The sequence below is a fragment of the Mus caroli genome, unplaced genomic scaffold (genome assembly GCF_978045245.1).
Source record: "Mus caroli unplaced genomic scaffold, Mus_caroli_1 scaffold_18, whole genome shotgun sequence".
In the NCBI taxonomy this organism is placed as follows: Eukaryota; Metazoa; Chordata; class Mammalia; order Rodentia; family Muridae; genus Mus; species Mus caroli.
The window spans coordinates 7,144,001-7,150,000 of NW_028227273.1; the positions used below are offsets into that span (position 1 = coordinate 7,144,001).

General features: G+C 46.1%; 1 pseudogene; it reads left to right on the forward strand.

Moving 5' to 3' along the window:
- Positions 1 to 1,641: 1,641 nt before the first annotated feature.
- Positions 1,642 to 3,733, forward strand: LOC110312321 (sarcoplasmic/endoplasmic reticulum calcium ATPase regulator ARLN pseudogene; annotated as a pseudogene).
- The last annotated feature ends 2,267 nt before the right edge of the window (positions 3,734 to 6,000 follow it).

A 6,000-nucleotide genomic window follows, 5' to 3' on the forward strand; every position in this document is an offset into this window, starting at 1 on the left:
TGGAGGCCAGCTTGGTCTATAGAGTGAGTTCCAGGACAGCCAAGGCTACACAGAGAAACCCTGTCTTGAAACAAAAGATTTGTAATATGGGAGTCGCTGGGCAGGGGCTGGGGGTGGGGTGGGTAGCAGGAGAAATGTGGTGGTAGTGCCAGTTGCTTCAGGGTTCCCACTTCCAAGGAAAATCTGTCATCTACATGTGTGGGTGGCACAGCTGCTTAGGTGCAACCTGTGACTGGGCATGCACTTGGGTTCAAGTTTAGCGGGACACCCTGCATATCAATGGACCAATAGGACAGAAAAGGAAGGCAAAGGTAGTTGAGGGAGGTTTTGGGAAAGCAGATGGAAGGTTGGGCCTTAGAACACAGTCAGGGCCTTAGGTGAAGATACCAGAGTCCATCTGTTGTGAGAAAAGTTTGAAGGACCATGGTAGAGCTTTCCGATGTCTTTTGTTTTACTGAGTCAAGGTCTCACACTGTAGCCGAGGTTGACCTGGAACTCACCATGGTCCCAGATGGAGTTTGAATCAATCCTGCTGCCTCTGCCTCCTAGGGGTGGGACCACAGGCCTGGGCCCCCATCCCCCACTCAGTGGATTCTTTTGAGAAGTGATCTCGGGGATTACAAAGGAGTTTTGCAGTTCCATTTGACAGGGAATGTAAAGAAATATTTTGGAAATAGTAAGCAGAAAGTTTTCCATAGCTGGGAGCGGTAACACAACTAGAATCCTAACATTCAGGAGGCTGAGGCAGGATTACCTTGGGTTCAAGTCCATCTTGGGCTACAGGGCAAGGTCAAATCTCAAAAAGAAGAAAGAGAAGACAAAAGAGGAGGAGAAGGAGGTGGGAGAGGAGAGGGAAGAGGAAGGGGAGGAGGAAGAGGAGGAGGAGGAGGAGGAGGAGGAGGAGGAGGAAAAGGATAGCCTCTCGCTTGTGGCACCTGTGGTGTCAGAAAAAAGTAGCTGCAGAGCAACTTTCCGATCCTGAGTTAGGTAAGTATGGTGGTGCAGGACCTGGAGTTACCAAAGGCTTCGAAGAAATTAAAAAAGAATGATTAATCGAAGCCAGATGTGGCAGAGCAAGCCTTTAAGCCTCTCTGCACTTAGGAGGCAGAAACAGCTGGACCAGTTTCAGGCCAGCCAGGGCTACCCAGTAAGATCCTGTTTCAAAATAACAAAACAAAGAATTATTTATTGAACATCTACTTGTATAATTTAACCCGGGGTTTGAGGAAAGAAAGGGGGAGGCTGGAACTCCTGCTAAGAGAACTTGTTGCTCTTCCAGAAGATCCAAGTTCCTAAGGCCTGCGTGGTGGTTCACAACCATCTCTAACTCTGGTTCTAGGGGAATGACAAGCTTTTCTGACCTCTGTGGACGCCAGGTACGCACACGGGGCCCAAACATAGATGCAGACAAAGCACTCACACACAAAGAGTAAATAAAAACATCTTCAGAAAATAAAAAGATGTAGTCCTTTGAGCCAGCTGAGACAGTTGGTTTCAGATCACGCTGTAACTTAGAAGGAAGTAGGAATTGGCAGACAGGATTGGACCTTCACCTCTGCCTTATCGCAGGATCAGAGAGGGTGGGTCTTTATGAGGCTCATTAACAGTGTGTACCCTGAAGAGACCTGCCGCACCTCAGACATGGCGGCTTTCATGTTTAATGACCTCACTGCCTGGCATATGTAGGTGACTACAAGGAAGTTGCCTCTCTCGGTAACCACGCAGCAGCAAACAGATCTATTGCTACGGTTTCTCATGAAGCTGGTTGAGAGCTAATATACTCGCTGTTTGCAATCCATGATAAGGAGACAATAAATAAATAAATAAATAAATAAATAAATAAAACTCATGCTTAGACGGCAGTCCTTCCTGGAATGATCTGTCCCGTCTCTTGAGCGTCCCTCTATATCAACATGTTCAGAAAGATTAAACATCACAAAACTAAGTTTGCAAAGCTCCTCTGGAGGCTGAGCTATACATCATAGTTCCGATGAACCACACACAAACATCATCCCAGTCTCTGAATGTGCCAGCTTGACAGTGTCCTAGGGACTCTGCCCGTCATCACCCTGTAGCACCAGTTGGCAGTCATCAGGACTGAGGAAGAGTATAAAGAATTGGAGACAGAAGAGAAAGAAGAAAATCAAGAATAGGGGTGTGGAGGCAGCCTGCCTTTGTTGGTTCTGGTTGTGAAAGGAAAGGGAACTTCCGGGAGTCTGGAGAGACGTCCTGTTTTGTCAGTTTCTGAGACAAGGTCTTACCCTGTAGTTGAAGGTGGCTCGCCTCACCCGGATGTGACGCTCTCTGGTTCTGCAGCTCTTAACCCCACCCTACTAACATTACAAACATGTACCACCACACTCAGCCCAAATTTCCTTTTTCCCTCCTTTTTTCTTGGCAAAACTGGTCTTTTCATCCTTCATCCTCCCATCTCTGCTGCCCGAGTTCTAAGTTACAGGTCTGTATCTCTACCTGAAACGCTTCCACTTTAACAAGCAATTAAACGGTTCTGTGGATACTAAGGTTCAACAAGATGGCATTCTTGTCTTTATGTATTTTCTTGAGGAGTTTGTTGCTTTAGTAGCCAGATTGATAATCCCACTGCATAAAACAGGCATAACTGGTATCAGTCAGGCCAATATTCAGTTCGAGATCATTATGCTTCTTTTGAGATTTATTAATTATTTTCTGTACATAGGGGCTTTGGTAGTGTGTAAGTCTGTGTACCAGGTGTATGCAGAAGAGGCCATAGGATCTCCTGGAACGGGAATGACAGATGGTTGGTCGGTGCCATGTGGGTGTTAGGAATTGAACCCAGGTTCTTCGGAAGAAACAACCGGTGCTCTTAACTGCTGAGCCCATCTTTCCAGCCCCAAGTTAATTATAATTCTCTTAATGAGGCACACTCCTCTCCTTTATTACAGATTTACTCAAAGATTCTCATGCTTGGGAGCAGTGAGGTGGCTCAGTGGGCCAAGGCACTTGCCACCAAGCTTGAAACCTAAGTTCAATTCCTGAGACCCGTATGGTGGAGAGAGAGAACTGACTCTAACAGGTTGTCCTCTGACCTACACACACACACACACACACACACACACACACACACACACACACATGGAGAGAGAGAGAGAGAGAGAGAGAGAGAGAGAGAGAGAGAAATAGATGTGCTAAAATTAAGAAAAATATATTCTGAGAGCTGGAGTGACGGTTCAGCACTTAACATCCTGTCCTTTTCTTCCTTAGGACCTGTTACCCATGCAGACCACCCAGGACCTGTTACCCATGCAGATCACCCATATTGAGCAGCACAGTTCCACGGGCACCTGACACCTCTGGCTTCTGGGGACACTTGCACTCCAGTGCACACACCCACACACAGACACATAATTAAAAATAAAAATAAACCTTAAAAAAAAATCCGGGGGCTACCCGGAATTGGTTGTTAGACTGGGCACGAAGCGGTCTTCAGGTTTGGTCTCAGGTGCGCGGAAGTGAAGCGACACGGAGATAGAGGTGAGCCAGGCGGCTCCTGGTACCGACGGTGTCCGGGAACGGAGGGGCTCGTACGAAGCTGGAAGGAGGAACCAAGATGAGGCACCTCAGTCCGGGATGAACGGGCTTCCGAAACACTCCTACTGGCTGGATCTCTGGCTCTTCATCCTTTTCGACCTGGCCTTGTTCGTCTTCGTGTACCTCTTGCTCTGACCGGTTTGCTGAGTCAAGAATGGGGCTTCTGGAGTGAGTCTTGAAAACTACTATAGACTCTTGAGTGAAGAGGGCTTCCAGCAGCTGACTTCCACACCTCTGACCTTTCCTTCAGCCCTTGACCTCCCTAAAGCAGTACCGTATGTTTAAAAACCTGTTTTTAATGGTTGAAGTAATGATTGTAGCTAAATAATATATAATATACGTCTTTAAAAACGTCTGTAACTTAAGTACTTAAGGGAAATAAATGTATGTGGTATTTACTCACCCAACAGATATTGGGCCCCTCACTATTACCCAGACATCAGTTTGGACACAGCAGTGAACATCACAAAAAAAAAAATTATCTTTGTGAAGCTTACTTTCTCAACTATTGTTTTAAAACTATGCTATTATAAAATAGTTATCTAGAGTTGAACTTACTCAGGACGGCCACAGTCCCAAAGCAGCTACTGGAAACATTTTGGAAGCTGTTCCTTTTCATTTTAAGACCTGGGTGATTAGAAGTTCTTTACTGTTGGTTTTAGTGCTCTTCGGTATATGAGAACTGCCTAAAATACTCAGAGGGGGTGTTCTTCTCCGTTATAATGCACACTATTTGGTAAACTGTTTATAGTTGTCTTAGGATACTGTTGCATCTGCTCGGATAATTTTTGTGCAAGGTGTAACTGAAGTATGTGTATTAGCACACAGGGCTGGGGTGACTCTGAGTTTACCACACTCTGGGACCTGCTTACTAATTTTCTCTAATAAACGTTTAATCACTGAAAAATAAATCCTCTGACCCGGGATTTTTTTTTTTTCAGGGTCTTACGGCCACTGCCCAGACTTCACTAGCAACTGGTTCTCACAGCCGAACATTTCTAAGGCAGGAGAAGGAGAAGTCTGTTAAGTTCTCACCGTGGGCTTTCTTCTTTTTCTCACTGAATCTTCAGAGTGTGAGCAGATGTCTTGTGTTTCCAGTGACATGGGGGAAACTGGGGGGCAAAGCTGTCTTAGTGTACGGGACTACGAGACCCGATCCTAGGTCTGTGGGCTGTAAAGCCTATAAGCACCAGCCCATATGGCCTCACTGCAGTCGACATAGAAGCCTGTGTCTTAGTAGTCAACTGCTAGAGAGCCATTTGCATGTCAGGTATAAGCCCCAGCTCCCAGCCTCCAGCTGATCCTCACAGGGGCTTATGGATCAGGGCTCAGCTTTACAGAGATACTTTATTCTTCCACACGCGCATTGGGTATCAGTTTCTCTATCCACATGGCCATAAATAGTCGTACTTTGCTTGCATCTTGTAAAAAACACTCATCAGAATGACAGCAATAAACTAGAACAGCCCTGGTAGCCATAGGACCTCTCCCCCTCTGCTTCCTGCCAAGAGTTGTAGGAGGACAGGAGATCTTGCCTGGTGGCCGTCAGACACCCACACAGTTTGGTTGACTGCAGACCTCTGGCTTCTCTTCATCCTAGAAGGCAATTCTTAGAAAAAAAACACAGGGAAGCTGGGACCACGGAGGTCCTTACTGTGTAACACAGACAGACATGGGTGTGTTTGAGTATACATCTAATCCACACAGAGGCACTACTCGGGTCAAAGGGCATGCCTTTGAACCAGTTCCCATGTGATTTCTTTCCTTTTTCTTTCTTGAGAAAAGATCTCTTTGAATTGCCTAGGCTGGTCTCAAACCCCTGGACTCAAGTAATCCTCCTGCCTCTGGCTCCTGAATGCTGGATCTGAAGGTGTGTGCCACCAATGTCCAGCTGCGACTTTTTTTTTCCTTAAGAAAAAAAGATATGGTGTGTGTGTGTGTGTGTGTGTGTGTGTGTGTCCGTGGAGTCCTGAAGAGGGTGTTAAATGGTTATAGGCAGTTGTGAGCCCCCAGACAAAGATGCTGAAACTAGCCTCCAATCCTTTAGTATCACACAATCCTCATTCTAACTTCCTGGTAGAAAGCTGTTTAAAAAAATTAATTAAAATAAATAAGGGGCTGGAGAGATGGCTCAGAAGGTAAGAGCACTGAAGGCTCTTCCGGAGGTCCTGAGTTCAAATCCCAGCAAGCACATGGTGGCTCACAATCATCCGTAATGATGACCTCTTCTGGTGTGTCTGAAGACAGCTACAGTGTACTTATAATAAATGAATAAATAAATTAATTAATTAAAAAAAAACTGGGCGGTGGTGGTGCACGCCTTTAATCCCAGCACTCGGGAGGCAGAGGCAGGCAGCAGGTAGATTTCTGAGTTCGAGGCCAGCCTGGTCTACAGAGTGAGTTACAGGACAGCCAGGGCTACACAGAGAA